This window comes from Lolium rigidum, chromosome 6 (genome assembly GCF_022539505.1).
Source record: "Lolium rigidum isolate FL_2022 chromosome 6, APGP_CSIRO_Lrig_0.1, whole genome shotgun sequence".
Taxonomy (NCBI): Eukaryota; Viridiplantae; Streptophyta; class Magnoliopsida; order Poales; family Poaceae; genus Lolium; species Lolium rigidum.
In genome coordinates, this window is record NC_061513.1 from 210261044 (window position 1) to 210281182 (window position 20139).

Sequence of the window (20139 nt, forward strand, 5' to 3'; positions counted from 1 at the left end):
TGAGAATGCTCCAAATACAAAGTTCAACACTCAACAATTATCCTAAATTGGTGCCTTTGTTGGGACTACCATGCGTATAACTCGCACTACGATTTTCATACGACACCTATCCAATAGTTGCGCTTGATGCAATGGGTGTGATGGATGGTTCTCATATACTCTCGTATACAGATCAGACAGATTATGTTGTACGTATATCACCGCTCTATAGTAGTCTTTTGTTTTGGAAAGTACCAAAGCGATGTTTCCGTGCATCGCTAGCCCCAAGAGTGGGTGTGCAGTTTAGCATGGGAAAAAATGAAATAAAAATATCATGGGATGCTATGTCATATATATGAGACAGTGGTATTGACAACACCCAGATTTGGTATTGGTAATGCAGTTCAACGACGTGAGACATTGACATAGGCATCCCTAATGGGCCTGCCGAAGATAGTACCCGGGGTTTATTGAAGGCCCAATACTCGAAGAATAAGAAGATTCGGGAGCCCAAGATATATTAAGGAAAGTTAGAGTTGTAATAGGAAGTGCTATTTGTAATCTGGCGGGATGAGTTAGAAACCGTCCCGGACTCTGTAACTTGTGCAAAACGAAACCCTCGGCTCCGCCTCCTATATAAGGGGGGAGTCGAGGGACGAAAAGATCATCGAATCATTGTTTACAAACCCTAGTTTTCATAATCGTCGAGTACTTTTCGACTGAAACCTTCGAGATCTACTTGCCCTCTACTTCCAACTAAACCCTAGCCTACAATCCATAGGCATTGACAAGTTGATACCTTGTCAATTGGCGCCGTCCGTGGGAACTAGAGGCGTAAGGATCCGATCTCGATGGCACGTTCAAGATCTTCGACATCGTCAACCGCAAGCAACGCAATGGATCGAGGTAAACGGATCGCTGCTGGTCCTGTTGATTTTGTTCCTCACCCACCCTCCCGTTTGGATGCATATGCGTATCTGGCGGAGCCCATGAAGATGACGTTCGGAAAATTCGATTTCCGCGTCGAGAAAGAAGGAGTGTATCGTCTCGAAGTTCCGATCTCGTCGGGATTTTCGTCGGGTGGTTCTGATCTTACAAACTCAGTATCATCCGTCGAGTCCAGCGATACGGAGATTTCGTCGCCACGCTTCATCGACGAGCGGGGCAAGTGAAAAACTCGCCAGAATCTTCAGCGACATGTCCTTCGAATCATCGGCGGACTCTTATATAAGCAATGATTCAAGCGACGCTAACAGCTTCGACTTCATCGACAAATCCACCTCTATTGGGAAGGTCTTCACCAAACTCTATGATGGTGTCACCAAACCAAGCAAGGTGAAAACTCCAGAATATCATCAAGTCTTTGCTATTGGAGAGGCAAGTCGCGATCAAGAGGAAACATCAGAGGCTTTCGACGATTTGGGCAATCCCTATGTCGATCCCTCAGATCTAAGGAGAGGTATGGGCACTAAATATGTCGGGCCCACACCACGCGTCAGAGTTCAACTTCCACAAACAGCCTGGGATAGAGCTGCAAAAGCTTTAGATGGTTCAGAGCCAATGACGACAACTGCTACAGTCCAAGAACTGCAAGCTTATCAATATAGACTCGCCAGAGCTGGAAGAGAACTGGAAAAACAGACAGAAGCTTTAAATAAAAGAAAGGAAGCAGCTTCCGCGTCAAGCAGACGAAGGGCAGATCTAAGTCGACTATCTGAAACCTCGGGAGATAGTCATAGAGAAGCTCGGAACAGAGCAAGGTCCAGATTGCAACACATACCTGAAGGAGAAAGAGAGTACTTGGTTCAAAATCTCGACATGTCTTTTATGTCGATAGACACAAGAGGGAATATTATCCCCAAAACACCAGAAGCTGGGTATATGGCGACACAAGCTTTTATCCTTGCATCCAGGTCACCTCCAGGAGATCCAAGGGAGGCTTTGTACAATATGGCAATTGCAGGAGCTGAAGCCATGGGAACGACGTTTGTATCAACACCGCCAGAAGGAGCTGCAAGGCAAAATAGTCCACGACCTACGACAGCAGCAGCAAATGTCGAAGGAACAAGTGGCGCAAGAGATACGGCAGCACAAGCAAGGGTAGATAGAGCACGGCAAGGCAGAAGGGAACATCGGCATTCCCCAGAACTAAACGACGAGGATATGTGCGGTTTGCCGTGCTTCACAAGGAGAGTACGAAAAACTCGAGTCCCTTCGAGATTTAAGTTGCCCGATCACTTCAAAAAATTCGACGGCCTGCAAGATCCAGAGGATTGGCTAGTTGATTACCTCGAGACGGTGAAGTTAACTGGAGGGACTAGGGCAACAGCCATGCAAAGTATTCAGGTGCACTTAAGTGGAGCTGCACGATCTTGGATCAAAAAGCTTCCGCTAGGATCTATCGACAGCTGGGAAAGTTTCGAGGACGTATTCGTCAAGAACTTCAGATCCACGTGCAAAAAACCTGCGTCGTTAGAAGAGTTGAGAGCATGTCGACAAAAGCCAGATGAGTCAATGAGAAAGTACATCCAAAGGTGGAACATCATCAAAAACTCGGCGAAAAATATATCTGACGAGAGAGCAATAGATGCGTTTGTCGCAGGAGTCAGGCGTGGAGATTTTGTCGAGGACTTGGGAAGGACCAATCCAAAGACAATATCCGCGTTAATGGAGATAGCAAACAAATGGGCAGATGGAGAAGATGCTGTTCACAACAAACGGCACAGGTCGCCAGAGGAGGACCGTGGTCGAAATTACCAACCGAGGCGACGATTTCCTCGGCAGTACCCGAACTATGACGCCCCAGGGCAAATTTCGGCAGGCTTTCGGACAAACACAGGAGGAAACAATAGAGATGATTATCAGAGAAGCGGTGAGCAGCGAGGCGATAACAGGGACGACTCTCGCAATAGGCAAAATAGCGGACCTAGGTTCCCAAGGCCTTTCGTGTCCCCCGAAAAAATGATAAACGGACCGTGCCAGATGCATTTTTTCCTCGACAGCAACGGAAAAAGACAGTCAGGGCACCTGCAGAAAGACTGTCGAAATTTTTAGGCAATGTTAAGATATGCAGAGAACGCTCACGCTCGAGCAGCACAGAGAAATCCTCGGGAGCCCAGGAGTGAGATTCACCTGCCACCACCTCCCGCGATTACAGACGACAATCGGCATCAGCTCAGAATAGCGGCAGCACCTCCACCACCACCTTACGTCGATCCTAACTCAAATGGAGCGGTATCGATGATTCAGAAGGGAAGGCCGTCCAACAGAACTCAAAAAGTAATCTCGCGACAGGTGTTCATGGCAGAGAAAATGCCTCCACCAACAGTTGAGTACCTCAATTGGTCAGGGCAAGACATTGGATTTACCATAGCAGATCATCCGCAGCAAGTTCCTCGACCAGGGCAGTCAGCACTTATTTTGCCAGCAGTTATTGCGGGGTTTGATGTTTCTCGAGTGTTCATAGATGGTGGCAGCAGCTTAAACCTTATGTATGCAGATACATTGAGGAAGACGAACATATCCTTAGCAAACTTGAAGCCAACAGACACAAGGTTCCACGTCATCACACCGGAGAAACCAAGTTATCAATTGGGGAAGATCAATCTCGACGTTCAGTTTGGAACCCGAGAAAATTACAGAATCTAGAAGCTGGAATTTGAAGTCGTGGATTTTCCATCGCAGTACCACGCTTTGTTGGGACGACCAGCATATGCTAGATTTATGGCGGTACCACATTATACATACCTATTGTGGAGATTGCCTGGACCAAAGGGACCAATCACAGTTAAAGGAAGCTTCGCCTTAGCCGATAAATGCGACAAGGATTTTCATCGGTTATCAGAAACCTTCGGGATGCAAGCTGAGTATTTGGCGTCAAAAAGCATGACTGATTACGACGTACTGCCAGACGTTGGAAGGCCAAATAAAGAACCAACTTTCAATACCGAGAAAAATTCTAAGGAGGTGCAGATTCACCCGACAGACCCGAAAAAGACGACATCTATCGCAAACGACATGGATATTGCATAGGAAAGCGCGCTCGTTGAGTTCCTCCGTGAGAACTGGAAAATCTTCGCATGGTGTCCAGCTGACATGCCAGGAGTACCCAGGGAACTTGCCGAGCATCACCTAAACTTGGATCCATTAGCGAGACCAATCAAACAACCTTTGCGGCGTTTTTCGGAACCAAACCGCAAAGCTATGCTGTCAGAAATCAATCGACTACAAGAAGCTGGTTTTATCAAAGAAATATTCACAGAAGCCACATGGGTAGCAAATCCTGTGTTGGTGCCAAAGAAAAACACTAAGGTCCTTCGCATGTGCGTCGACTTTACGTGTCTCAATAAACATTGTCCAAAGGATCACTTTCCCCTCCCGAGGATCGATCAAATTATCGACTCCACGGCTGGATGTGAACGTCTTTCCTTCCTGGACGCATATTCCGGTTATAACCAGATCAGATTGAAAGAAGAAGATGAAGTAAAGACCGCGTTTATTACACCTTACGGCGCGTTTTGCTACAGAACAATGCCCTTTGGTCTAAAAAATGCGGGAGCAACATATCAGAGGATGATGCAGAAGTGTTTGGCGACAAAGATTGGGAAAAATGTGCAAGTATATATCGACGATGTCGTCATAACGTCCAAAAAAGGGACAACACTGATCGAGGATCTCAAGGAAACTTTTGACAACCTCGACAAATTCTGCCTGAAGTTGAACCCGACGAAGTGTTCCTTCGGGGTCCCAGCAGGAGAACTTCTGGGGTTTCTAGTCTCAGCAAGAGGGATTGAAGCAAATCCCGATAAAATACAAGCTATCGTAACAATGAGAAAGCCAACAAAGTTGAAAGAAATACAACAGCTAACTGGGCGAGTCGCAGCTCTGAGCAGATTCGTCGCCAGGCTGGGAGAAAAAGCATTACCATTTTACGCTCTGATAAAGCAAGGGGACAAATTCCGGTGGAACGAAGAGGCCGACGAGAGCTTTCGAAGATTTGAAGCACATAATTTCGACACCACCAATTTTGGTGGCGCCGAAGGAAAAGGAACCTCTCCTCGCTATATATCGCAGCCACGCCCCAAGTGGTGAGCACGGTGCTAGTTGTCGAAAGAGAAGAAGAAGGAAAACTCCACGGAGTACGGAGGCCGGTATACTTAGTCAGCGAAGTCTTATCGCCATCAAAACAAAGGTACCCTCAGTACCAAAAGCTAGCATACGGAGTGTTCACAACAGCACGAAAATTGCGCCACTATTTTTCGGCACACCCGATCATAGTGGTCAATGAGGCTCCCTTATCAAATATATTGAACAATCCAGAAGCTACGGGTCGTGTCTCCCTTTGGGGAATAGAACTTTCCCCTCGGGACATCACGTATGAAAAAAGAAAAGCAATCAAGTCGCAAGTTCTGCCAGATTTCATCGCGAGTGGATGGAGCCGCAAAACACAGGACCCCTGGACTTGTCGAGAACCTGGACCATGAATTTCGACGGGTCCAAGAGAGTAGAAGGAGCTGGCGCAGGAGTAGTACTTATATCACCTGAAGGCGACAAGTTGAAGTACATCCTTCGGATGACGTTCCCTAACGCATCTAACAATGAGGCAGAATATGAAGCCCTCATACACGGGATGAAGATGGCGAAAGCTTGTGGTGCAACTCGACTAAAAATCTTTGGCGACTCACAATTGGTGGCTCAGCAAGTTATGAACCAATGTGACGCAGTCAATGATAGCATGGTAGCATACAAGGAGGTGTATAATGAACTCGAGAAGCTATTTGATGGATGCGAAGTAAATCACATCAGTAGATTAAGCAATGATGAAGCTGACGTCCTCGCAAACATCGGGTCGCAATGCCTCCCAATCCCACCAGGAGTATTTTGGGAAGAAATAGCGGAAAGATCTACGAAGCCAAAAAAGGTGCAGAAAAAAGCAAAAGAAGAGAAAATTTCGACACCTCTCACGGAAACCACGGAAGATGAAGAGGAACAAGAACTTGTGATGATGGTACAGGTTCCTTGGATGCAAGCATATATATCATACATCCTCCGGAAAGAAATACCCGATGATCCAGTTGAGGCAAGGCGAGTAATTCGACGCTCTAAAGCTTTCACGGTGGTCAAAGGAGAATTGTACAAGCGAAGTATTTCAGGCGTCCTGCAAAGGTGTGTCACACCCGAAGAAGGAAGAATAATTCTGAAGGATGTACATGAAGGAATATGCGGCCACCACGCGAGTAGTCGAGCCATTGCAGCCAAGGTTTTTCGGGCAGGATTCTCTCGGTTGACAGCAATCGAGGACGCCAAAGAAATAGTAAGGACTTGCGATGCGTGTCAAAGGTTTGCCGCAAAACCCCATTCTCCAGCAGCAGAACTAACACCAATACCATTGTCGTGGCCCTTTGCACAATGGGGACTCGATATGGTGGGCAAGTTACATAAATCATGGCCAGGAGGAAAGGAATACATGCTAGTAGCTGTCGACAAATTTACAAAGTGGATAGAAGCGAAGCCGATAAATTCACCAGACGGAGCATCCGCAGTAAAATTCATAAAAGGCCTCGTCTTCAGATTTGGAGTGCCCCACAGCATCGTCACGGACAATGGCAGTAACTTCACCTCCCACGAATTCAAAGATTATTGCGAAACCAATGGGCAAGTCGAGAAAGCCAATGGCATCATCTGCAATGGCATCAAGAAACGCCTGTTAGGACCACTGGAAAAAGCTCGACATACCTGGCCAGAAGAATTACCAAGTGTGTTGTGGAGCATCCGAACAACACCAAATACAGCGACACAGGAGACCCCGTTTTTCCTGGTCCATGGAGCAGAAGCAGTACTACCAATAGAAATAGAGCATGACTCCCCCAGAGTTACAGAGTATAATGAAGAAACTTCCAGGACAGCATTGGAAGACGACGTAGACGCACTCGACGAAGCTCGAGACAAAGTATTATCAAGGGTAACCAAATACCAACAGGACTTGAAGAATTACCACAGTCGACGCCTGCGGCCAAGATCTTTCCAGGTGGGAGACCTAGTTCTTCGGCTCACGCAAAAAAGTCATGAAAAACTCGAGTCACCATGGCTTGGCCCTTACATTGTCACGGAAGTAATCGGAGGAGGAGCATACGGGATAAAGGACAAGAAGACGAGGGTGGAGGAGCAAAACCCCGGAACGTGGCGCAACTCGGGCGGTTCTACGCCTAGAGCTAAAATATAGTCCTTGTAAAACTTCAATGTACTCGAAACGCCCGCGAGTTTTCGGACGCACTCTTTTTCCTTTTCGGGGCACCGAGTGGGGCCGGGAAAGGTTTTTAATGAGGCGGGCTCGCGGTGCTGCAATATAATAAAGATAGTGTCAATATAACTTTTCTTTATCGACACGCTCAAAATCTCCGACCCGACGAATTTCAATATAGTTCCTCGCAAAAAGAAAAGCCTTGCCTTGGTATTAAAATATCTCGTGAGTCAATAAAAATACAAAATAGTACTCAATAAAGAAGCTGGGGGGCTGATATTCGCCAAAACTACATATTGAAAAAATGCCTTGGTTCAAAACCTCGCATTATACAAATACAGTGAATAGCCACCGAAAACACTCGGGGGCTAGACAAATATAGAAATATGATGTTTGCTTCACAATATAATTACAATCATGATTTACAAGGAAGAATTGTCTACCAAAGGAAAATAATTAGTCATGATTCAGTATATCATCAAGGGTAACTCTGTTTTCTTCAGGAGCAGCGCCAAGAAAATCAGCATAATGACCATCTGCAAAAAAGTCGGCATCCATCCGAAGAAGGTCTTCAATCATTTCTTCAACTATAGGTGAAACCTTCGTATTAATACGATCGACACCAACTCTTCGATGCCGTACCTTCGCGTGAACTTTCGCAACAACTTGGGTCAGGTCCAGCTTTGAGTGGCAGATCTGAAGCATGATAAGGGCAAATCTGGCGCCGGCTACCGGTTGAGCTTTGACAAAATCATGGATCCCGTGGGCATCCTTAAATTTCTCCATTAACTCGAGAAGAGTCTTTGGTTGAACGTTCCGAGGAAACATGGAGTTATAAACCATAGACAAGGTCTTGGTACAGAAGTCAAGGAAGTCGCGAGTTTGAGAGGCGCGATCCTGAAATCTGACAATCCGGCGGGTCCTCTGCGGGGTAGCCCAAAACAGAGAACCATGATCAAGGGAAAGGTTAACAAGAAGGTTTGCCCTAGTATTTACCCTCTCCTCTTCGGCAACGACATCGGTAAAGGAACCTATTAAAACAAAGGAGCGAGAAAACTTTAAGAGACGTAGCATGAAAACGGAAGATATTGAGGATGAAACAAGCATACCCGACATATCCGCACTGGCTTCATTCATTAACTCGAGCATAAAATTCTCTCGAGCAGTCGCCTTTTCAGCCTCGGAAGCAGCAATTTCCCTAGCAGCCGCGGCCTCGTGAGCTTGCTGAAGTGCAATTTTTTCGGCTTCAGATGACTTACGAGACTTTTCCAACATCACAAGTGTCTGCTTCTTCGCATACTGAAGTTGCTGCCGAAGTTCATCCAATTCTTGCGGCAAGGAATCTTCGACAGGTGTAGTATCAGCAAGAGCTCTCCTTAAGCGAGAAGAAGAAGGCGAAATATTGGAAGGACCAGGAGCTGGCGTATAATTGTCAAAAATTAACTGGAAAAAAGAAATATTTCGACATCAATCACTGAGTAAAGATAGATTTCCATTCATTCCCATAATATATACAAGTCTATTACAAAAGAAGGACCTTCTAGAGACCTACTGAAGCAGTTATCGCCAAGAACACTACGACGACAATGCCAAAAGAAAGAGGTACGCTAAAAAGAAAAAGCAAAGAGGTATTCAACTAGACCTCCGGCCTTGATGAGCTAGGAGTTGAAGACGGCTTGATCCCGAGATAGCCCAGGATTTTCTTCGTGTTGGGCTTAGCTGCCTTGATCAACAACTTCCACTTCGATTGTTCTATCTGCTCAGTGTCGCCAACTTTCGCCCGATCGATAGTTTGCTGGCTATCGGCAACCAAGGCAACGGTGTTTTCAACGGCGACCTTCATATTCTCATGACGCACCTTCAGCCCAAGATCTTCGGTGGATTAAAACACTTGGCCGAGGTTAAGGAAAGTTGCGGGTTCCTCTTTCTTTGGGAAGAAATAGGGAAAGAGCCGCGACAACCCTGCTTTAGCTTGATCAATGCCTTCGCGTGCCTCTGACCCATGAAACTCGAGGAATGAAAGGGCGTCAAGAAGAGGATCATCGTCGGGATCTTCAAGTTCAAACTCTTGAGCTGTTCTATCTGTCAAGGAAGAAACTTATTGAGCAACAAACGAGTGCAGAGAAGAAAATACAAAGGATATGAAGTGGTTCAGATACTTACGACAAAGCGGCGACTTTGCGTCCTTATACGCTTAAGGATCGCTTCCTCGCGAGCAGATTGTGCAGCTATATGCTCGCTCGGCGAAGTCTCGGCGGTGTGAAGTCTCTTTCTAAGATCTTCGACACCAGCGGCGTCGGTCTTGGCCTTGTCGGCCTCTGCTCTAGCTTGAACAGTGTCTACTTCGGCCTTCTTACGAGCCTCTTCACTTTGCTCTAATTTTTGAGCAAGTGCATTGGCACGCTCGTTGATAGCCGCCAATTTTTCTGCCAAGAAAGATAAAATTTCGTTAAAATATCGACAACAACGGAATAACAGAGTAATGGTAAAAAAGAAAGCAGCAAGGCATCACCTTCAGTTTTGTTGGCATATTCACGATACCCAATGAATTGAGCACCGATGCGGATAAGGTCTTTAATCATGGGCTGTCAAGAAAAGAAAGGGAAAAAGAAAGAAAATTTCGATATGAGGAAAATATAATGGCATACAGAAGCAAACGGAGAAAGTACGGACGGAGACAAGAGCATTGAGAACTTACATCATCCAAGAGAGGGTTAGAAGAGCTACTCAATTGGAGACTCGGATCCGGAATTGCTTCGATCCTTGCCCTTTTTGGCGAAGGGACAAGGGGGCTCGAAGGAGGAGTAGACGCGCCGACGTTTTGTTGAGGAGGCGAGGATTCTTCTCCTTCAACTGGCGGCTCGGAAATAACTAGAGTATGTGACGTACTCGTTCGAGCAGCCACATCCAAAGTTGGTGTTTCTTCATCATCATCACTGTGGAAAAAGGGTGGCAGCATAAAAAGCAAGGCAAACAAAATTCTTCGAATAGAAAAATAAAAAGAGACAGGGAACTCACGAACTGATGAGACTCTCGAGATAGGGGTCATAAGCTGCCTTTCGCGGTGAAGGAGCAGCTTCTTCGGGTTGAGAGGTCCCGGAATCTTCGACATCACTCCTTTTCCTTTTGTTCTTTGGAGAAACAGCAGGAGGAGGAGATTGTGCTGATGTAGTACCTTCAGAGGCAGCATCCTTTTCAATAGATCCCGCAGATTTTCGAGAATCGCGGGTTCATTCACAAAGAGGGGGCCTCCTGGTTGTCATCGGCAATAACGGCCCTTTCCTCGACATCTCCACCCTCAGGAAGAGGAGGAAGGGAAGCCATAGTAGGATGGTTCTGCAGAAAAATAACGACAAAAGAAAAATTAGAGAGATATCAATACAATGAGATGCAGGGAAAGTTCGGAACAAGATAAAAATTCGAGAAGACAAAATACCTCGGGGAGAGGATTGGTGGAGTTGTATGGTTCCACGCGGCACGAGGAGGGAATAGGATCCCTCTTGTTCAGTGAGGAAATTCTTCGAATCAGCTTCTCCAAGTCCTTCACAGAAAGATCATTGGAGAGCCTATTGGCATCATTTTCACCGACGATACGTCCAAAGGGGATTTTTGCGAGCCTGAAGAGGCTGCACTCTAATCCTAAGAAAGTAGTAAGTGATTTGAACACCAGACAGCTCTTTGCCTCGAGTATTTTGAAGCTGATGAATACGAGACATAAGTGCTTATGTCGCCTTTTTCTCTTCTTCGGAAGCTTCAGCATCCCAGTAGCGGCGGCGTTGAATTTTGGCACTTCCGTCAAAAGGGACTATGTTGTGTTCCACAGAATTGGCACTTTCTTCGTGTATGTAGAGCCACCTTTTGCGCCATCCTTGGACAGAATCAGGAAATTTGACGTCGAAGTAATCAACGTCAGTTCGGACACAGATAACAACACCGCCTATGTTATAGGTGGCGTTGTGGGAGCCATTGCGGCGGAGGCGAGAAAATGCGTTTCCACGAGCCCGATTAGGAGGGATTCCAAGGAAGCATTCGCACAGTGTGATAAAAATGGAAATATGGAGGATGGAATTGGGGTTCAGCTGGTGCAGTTGAATCCCATAAACGAAAAGAAGGCCGCGGAGGAAATCGTGAATTGGGGTCGAAAGGCCGCGGATGAGGTGATCAACGAAACTAACCCGGTACTCCATCGGAGGGTTTGGGTAGCTTTCTTCGCTGGGAAAGCGGATGGCGTCCTCTTTCTTCATCAGGCCAAGCCTCTTCAGCATGTTGACGTCTTGGTTGGAGATTTTAGATCTCTCCCACTCAAGATCTTCAGCGGCCATCTTGGATTTCGGAGTACTGTGGCGAGTGAGTCGCGTGCACGGTGGCATCAATGGCACTGGAAAAGCAATGTTCGTACGTGCGGAAGATCAAAGAGAGTTGGGCGCAGGGGAAGTTTTTGCAAAGGGGAACAGATGTGCGGCGCAAGCGAAGGAGTGGACCAAGGTTGAAGAAAGGTTTATATAGGAATCGGGCGAAGCAATGCACCGTTGGATGAAGAAATTGTGTGGTGAAAAAAGATCTTGTAGATAAAAGGGTAAAAAGGTATTTTTTACTGAGGTGGAATACAACAGGCGTTACCGTACGTGCGCCAGGAAAAGCGGAGGACGTGTGTCCCCCACTTGCACGACGTGTCAACGAGGTGGAAATAATGGACCCACAAGGCAGAAAAATCCTGACTATTAATAGAGATGAAGTGAATTTGACCAAGGAAAGTATGCCGACAAGAAAAATAAAAGAAGAATGGCGACAGGAGAAGTTATTTGAATACTTCGGGAGCCTTTGGTCAAATACAAGTTTTAGCCCAAATGCTCGGGGGCTACTTCGATAAAAGTAAAATTTCGAGTATGGCAATATAGAAATTGTGGGAGCCTACAACCAAGCACAAGTTCTTGGCTGTAGCCTCGGGGGCTACTCCCATCGGGAGCGCTGTTCGCGCACCCGAGAGATGAAAAGAAGATCCTATCGGGAAATAATGACAATATAGCGACAAGGTGGACTAAAATGTTGAGCCTACAACCAAGCACAAGTTCTTGGCTGTAGCCTCGGGGGCTACTCCCATCGGAAACGCTGTTCGCGTGCCCGATGAAATTAAAAAAAAAAGAGAAAAAAGATAAGAAAAGCAAGAGAGTATATTTCGAGTTATAATTAACTCTACATATACTCCCATCGGGAGAGCAATATAAGTCATATTTGACTCGATAAAATGTGCCATTCCAACAGCCGGAAAAGCACTCGACAATATATTCTCAGAACGCCAAAGTTGCGATCAATTTCTGAATGCCGCAAATTTGCGAAGGTAAGACCCCAGATCCGTTCTGCTGGGCGTGGCATCGCCTAAGACTGCGCTCTGCTACTTTTATCCGTATCAACAGATACGAAGAAAAATCCTAACGGACGCGTTAGGTACTCGATAAATTTGACTGGGACTCGACAGAATGGTAAGACCTTAAGCGGCACCTGTCGAAGTTTGCACCAGTATCCCGAGATCATGTCCAGGGACGTGATCTTGAAGTAGGTTTTTGCGGATTGCCACTAGAGCAGTTAACTAGTACCTGATCCGTCAGATGAACTAGCCCCAACTACCATTATCCCTGTACAATATAGAAATTTATATGAAGAAATATAGAAAAGTCTAAATTGTCGAATAAAAATAAACAGTGGAGATTTTACCTGACTCTACGATTCAAGCAAAATCTCGGGGGCTACTGACATAGGCATCCCTAATGGGCCTGCCAAAGATAGTACCCAGGGTTTATTGAAGGCCCAATACTCGAAGAATAAGAAGATTCGGGAGTCCAAGATATATTAAGGGAAGTTAGAGTTGTAATAGGAAGTGCTATTTGTAATCTGGCGGGATGAGTTAGAAACCGTCCCGGACTCTGTAACTTGTGCAAAACGAAACCCTCGGCTCCGCCTCCTATATAAGGGGGGAGTCGAGGGACGAAAAGATCATCGAATCATTGTTTACAAACCCTAGTTTTCATAATCGTCGAGTACTTTTCGGCTGAAACCTTTGAGATCTACTTGCCCTCTACTTCCAACTAAACCCCAGCCTACAATCAATAGGCATTGACAAGTTGATACCTTATCAGACATGTTTAACGAACGCTCCTCCCTTTGTATTATTATAGTACCATCGGTGAAAAGCTTGCTGAGATGATACACAGGCATGGCTAGCTTGTAGAGGTGGTTTCAGAGAGAGATTGAGTAGCTAGTAGGCCAAAGGCCAACGGCCGTGGCAGCATCCAAAGTGATGTCTGGAAGTGGCTTTTCGTTGAGTGCCTCCATTTGTGATGTAATCAATGATGTTTAGATATCTCGATCCACCTTTTAAGCTTAATGTAATAACGAGCAGGTCTTCTATAAGTTCTAAAAAATATACACATTTTCAATCTAAAAACGTCATGTCGGTTTTGCGCTCCGTCGGGCCATCTTTAAATTTGATCCCATGTCTAACCTACAACATGCATCTGGTGTATTTTACCTACCCATGGTTCCCAACACCATACATGGTGAACAAAATGGGAGTCAAGCAAGAACGTAGAAAAGTAGTCAAAACTGATATTGTCAATATTTTCATATGTTATTGTTTGTGTCGTTGCAGCAACCATCATCGACAAAATTGTAGTTCATCCACACAGAACAATCAAGGTGAACGTGTATCCAATCTGTGAGAATTCTCGCTAGAAATTTAGGACGAAGTGTTTCTTCAAATAAACCTCCAACCAATCTCACGAATTAACATGTCACCCCAGGGAAGAATTAGAGACCCCAAAACATTTAAATTCCCAAGACAATGAAATGAACAAAAGATTTGAAATACTCGGCCACTCAAACTCCCTCAGATGGTACAAAACTGCAGCTGCTAGAAAGAAATGAAGACCGACATGAAGGGTCATTACTCCGAAGGTCATTTTGACATGCCCAAGTACTTCTATTACGTTGTTACTGACATGGTAATATGAATGGTGGACAGAATCACATAACTACTTACATTTTGTGAGCGGTACAACCTAAGAACTAGATATCCTTATCAATAGCAGGACTCAGCCCTTGCAATGGTGAGGAAGTATATCCTGCATTCCTGCTACTATCCAGCACAAATGGGGCAAACACCAGTTATCATACGAGGAAATGATCTACATCATCTGTCAAATCTCTGGAGCCTCCTACGCCTGATCTCATCAACTGAAAGCGCACCGTTACCCCCATCGTGGAGATGTTGTATGGGGGGAACATCGCGGTCCTCACGCACACTGTTGCACATCTCACAGATATCTGCAGAAGACGAGTTGTCGTAAGTGCAGACTGAGCATCTCCAAATGCCTCGACCAGTTCCTCTGGATGCACGGCGCCCAACTCTGCTCCCCTGACGACGGCCTGGCCTTAGAAGTCTCCGAGCAAATCTCACCGGCCAACTCACAACATTTGAGATGCCTGAAATCAAAAGAGCAAGCGGATCTGGCCCGAGTATGATCGCTTGAGCCAAAGATAGGTCAGACCAGCAAGTATCCCGCCAAGATGCCCAATAAAGGATGTCCCAGGAATGAAAGCCTGGATGAGAAGTAGTTCAGCCCACGCAGCATACTTTGCTGGAATGACCATCCCGTGCAGGAAGACATAATCGTCTGACCAGGCATTCAGCACAATCTTCATTCCAAACAGTACCCCAGAGAACCCAACAGCGTATTGATCATAATACGCAGTCTCATTGCCGAAGAGGAGTAAACCCTTGGACAAGAGCAATGTGATGCCCTGTGACAGGCCAAGCAAGGCAGCAACCATGGAAGCAAACTCAACACTGCCAACTGACGTTTCAAGCTGTATGCCTTTCCACAAGAGAGATGTCATGTTGTAGAAGAAGTGAGTTTCGCTTAAATGGTAGAAGGCTGACAAGAAGAAGCGTGTCAGGTCGCCATACTGCAACAAGTTGACCAATGGTTATTTTCAAAACATAGAACACTGCAAAAGGTACCAAGAAAAACAAATAGGGAGTTAAATTTACGTTCTGCTAGCTAATTTGAAAGACATATTTCCTACAAGGAAGTGCAATAAACCAATGTGAACTGGCACATCCTGTAGTTTACTGGATCTAGGAGTGTAAAGGGAACCGTATCTCTAAATGTGCATGAATTTCAAGAAATAAACATTTAAGTTCCTACATTTGCACAGATCTATCAATAGAACTCCAAATCACACTTAGTAGCAATGATCATCATGTGGCACATGGACCATTCTTATCTGACCATATGATTGCTAACTAATCAATCAAAAGCCTGAGAAAGATGTGTCCAATGACCAATGGCATGCGAATTTTCTTGAAAAATATCAAGTTATTTTAAATGGCGATCATAAATCGCTTATACAAATTGAAGACTAGATGTGGTACTCCCAAATTTAGTGAACCAAGTGACATGCCTGCTCAAATGCAGAAACTATGGTCATACGATGCGCTATATGCCCTATGGCATGTGGGTAAATTCTTGAAATACAAAAAATACTATGACTTCTCTTGCCTAGTCGTCCAGGTCACCAACTCCATCATATTAGGGGTCAGGGAGGGTGTAGTTTTCCTCAGGATGTTCTTTGCTTAGTTCATTTTTGATCAGTGGTTCAGTTGGTGCCAGTTTGGAAGGTCTATTTTACCAGTAATCCTGTCCAAATTTTCCCTTATGCTGCTTAGGACCGCAGCTATTCTGGAGCTCGTCCCTTAAAACAGATCTCAACTGTTCATATGTTGCTCTACTCCACCCATTTCTGCACAATACTTCTCCAACTGAATCGGCATCACGCTCGACACAGCATAATGCTAGTACTAAAATTTAGATCATGTAGCCCTAGCCCCTAGACAGGATAACAGATGTGTGGTTTCATACACGATGCGATTCTATCAGCGAAACATAGTTCGGACATCATCAAATCCATAGGCTGAGAGGCGTGGTGTGGTGTAGGTGCGCACCTGGATGATGAGGTGTGGGTTGAAGGCGACGCGGGAGAGCGGCGGGAGGAACGCGTCAAGGGCGCCGGGGCGGAGGTACACCAGCGCGTTGGCGGCGATGAGCGCCGCCGTCACGGGCGGGCGGCTGGCGCCGGCGCGGCCGTACTCGAGCAGCACCTGCAGGGCCAGCAGCGGCAGCATCCCGCTCGACGGGCCGCGGCCCCCGCCGACGCCGATGCCCCGCCGACGGCCGCTGCTCATGCCCACCCCCATCCCCGACAAGTGGGGCAGCAGCAGCACCACGAAGCGAATACTGATTGATAGGGCACCGAAGCAAGGGGGCACGCAGTTCCTCAATTCCTTTCCTCTCGCGAAATCTCTGGTTTCGTTTTAGTTCTGGTCTTCTGGACGGGTATCTGCTCACTTTGATATGTTTCTTTCTTCGGTCGCAAGTATGTCCGCGAAACTTCCAGATGACTCTGGAGTATACTTGCTTGCGCGAATGCTTCGCCTCCACTTATTTATCTTCTTTCAAGAAACGAAAATAAAGTGAATTTTGATACTCTAGTAAAGAGCTGAGTGAAATGAAGTAATTTCAAAAGATTGACTCAACTTATTAAAATTGTTAAAAGTAGACTAGAGAGACAAACAAGAGAGACAACAAATGATTCAACTGATACTTTCCATTGATGATTCTGAGTATATATACACTGGGAAGGGACACGAGTAAGAGTCGCGTCTGTTTGAGAGGGTGCGAGTAGGGTCGCGACTGTTGACGAAGCAACCGTCATAGATAATTACAAGAGGGAGGATTATCCCTTTAATTAACCTATTAATTAATTCCTAACACTCCCCCTAATCCTTCCTTGACCTTGCGATCGATCATCTCTGAAATCATCTTTGGAATCATCTCCTCCAAAAACCCTGTGGGAAAAATATGAGGAGAGTAGGGTGTATGATATGTTGTTAAAACTCCTTTAAACCCAGTGGGAAAATAAGGAGAAAATGGTACAACATATAATGGTTAGATATGTTGTTAAAACTCCTTCAAACCCTGTAGGAAAATAAGGAGAAAATAACACAACATATTATGATCATTGCCTCTCTTAACTCAATATGAAGTAGATTCATAGAATACAGAGGATAATGAATATGTCGTATACACTTTCCTAAAAACCCCGGTGGGGAAAACAGAAAGTATGACATATGAACTCATGTTGATATTACCTCATTAAAAACCTTAATGAGAACCTGGATAGTAAACTCACAAAGGAAAAAAAGAGTGTAATATGATGCTTTGAACAGGTGTAATTCGGGAAGATACTCTCCCTGATTCTTGCAACTCCCAAAGTCGTCATATACCAATTTCATGAAAATATTTATGGAATGTTGAAGTAGGTAGAGACTTTGTGAATAGACCAGCGAGGTTATCGCATGATTTGACTTGCAAGATGTTTATTCCGCGACTCTTATAGAGTTCATTGGGATAAAACAATTTAGGGGCAGTATGCTTATTGATATTGCTCTTGATATACCCTCTTAGCATCCGTGCAACAGAAGCAACAACAACATTATCAGTGTAGATAATGGTTTATGGTTCAAGAGAACCAATACCACATGACTGGTTTATGTGGTTTACCATTCCGTGAAGCCACACGTGTTAACATGTAGTCTTCTAATTCAGAATGATTGGTAGGTATAGTCGTCAGCTGTTGGAAGACGTCAATGGAGTCACAACTCTACCATGTAGGTACACATTGTGGGATCAGACAAGTAGCCTGTGTCAGTGTCTAATGATATTGAAGTTCAGATTTCTCCGAAATTGAAATAATTGGTCAAGATTTCTAGTGCCTTGGAGATACCGAAAGATATTCTTGATCCCTAACCAGTTGTGCTGGTGGGTCCAATGGTATTGAGATATGAAACTTTTAGTTCCCAACATCTCTTCTACATCTTCCCGTCGTTTGAGTGAATCTTTCTCTACGTCTAGAGATCGAACAACCAGCATGGAAGATGGATATGGCTTGTCCATATTAAGTTTATCCAATATTTTCTGTCATAGACAACTTTGGTGTACCATGATGATTGAGTGAAGGAGTTCGAGTTGTAGTCTCAAGAACTCTTTGGGTTTATCCAAATACTTCATCTCAAATTCCGTCTTTTAGATGATCACGTGCTTTAGTCATGGTAGGAGTAATCCTTGTGTATGACAAACACACATGGGTGATCATGATTGTAGGAGTAATCCTTGTGTATAAGGAACTCACTACATCGGTTGTACCAAAATATACCGACAACAATAAGCCATGTTGTGACTTATAATTTTACACAATACATGTTGCATTTGCATTTCGATTCGGATTATGATTCCATCGGGAACCATATATGTCCAAATCTAGTGATCCACATCGATATGTAGTCACTACATCTATCAACTGCATAGATAGATGATTTTGTATTGCCAATGATATAATGTATCGGAAATAGGATTCCACTCGCGTTTGGAGATTAGGTCTCGGTTCTCTCCGTAAATCCGACCTTGTGCTACAAGCCTTGCTTTCTCACCACCTTGTTATCTCATTCTGTTTCTGGAAGAGAACATATTGAACCGCATAGGTAATTCATTTGGAGGAGCGAGGCTAATTCTACTTGGATTGCACCCTTCGATCGTTTCAGTCCAAGCAAGTGGTTTACACTCTGCCATGGCCATGGTCTTTGGATCTGAATAATTGTGAAGGATGTTTGCAATCATACAAGAGAAATATTGTCGACATTTGTAGGCTTTAATCATATGATTCTCCAGAATCGATATAGTAGGAGGAAATCTCAAGCACCCATGATGATTCTTCGTGATTTCCCAATACGCGTGAGTCCGGGTGTTCCGATGTCCCAACCAGTGTGTGCAAACTGAAGCTGGGTTGTGGAGGTTTCCCTTCCACTGGGTGTATACTACCCATAAGGTGTTAATCAACGCTAGGTTGATATGCATTTATTGATTGAGAGGATTTCTCCTCCATTAACCTTGTTGCTTTTAGGAAGCTAGATCCTGGTTACAGGCCGTACTACTCCTCCTCTTTTCAGAAATAGGGAGTTGAGTGGTTTTATTGGTACCTCCACTCTTTCGTGCGCATTTCTAACCGGATTAAAGGATTATATATCACCTTTTAATCAGTAAATGAATCTGGCATGTTATTTGCAAAGTGTTGCAAATTTGTGAATCGTAGACGTATAGTCCAGATTCTTGAATACGTGGATATGAAGAGGAACGTGGAGTTCCAAATGATTTCCTAGCATTCTATTTGGTACTTGAAATCTCCCCCTAATGCCTGGAAATATCCATCCTTCAATATTTGCAATCAGCGTACGAGGCTATGAACGGATCCCTTATGAGGAGTTCAAGGTACTTAGTGATCGACGGAGATCTGTACCCCACATAGATCCCAAATTTGTGGGCCTATGATGTACGCTGCGGCGGTGAGATCGGTACGCGTGAAGCGATTCCGAACTTACGCAGATGGGAAATGCTCGGAGGATTTCCACGTATCAATTGCAGAGGGGAAGTTCTGCGATATGCAGTTAGTTAGTCAAGGGTGTGTAAAGCCGCATGACTCCAACGTGAAGTTGGTAAATTTCAACTCATTAACAAAGGTCTTGCAATGAGTTTGATCCTCTTATTTTGGGATTCAACCAAACCAGTATGTGTATGGACATATGGACAAAGTGCCGAACTTCAATCCTCAGGGCCATGCCATAGTCATTGGAGGCACGTGAAGAGAATTCTGCAACATTGTTCATGCGAATTGATTTAATTCGACTTTCTAGATAACGGGCATGTAACTTAATTACTTCCCCATTATCTTGGTTAATGCATGGTTTTGTGTGACTGGAACGCACACATGTGACCACCGTGTAGATGCGTCAACAAACACCATGAAATACC

General features: G+C 45.0%; 1 pseudogene; it reads right to left on the minus strand.

Moving 5' to 3' along the window:
• Positions 1–14122: 14122 nt before the first annotated feature.
• LOC124665593 lies at positions 14123–16472 on the minus strand (annotated as a pseudogene).
• Positions 16473–20139: the final 3667 nt, after the last annotated feature.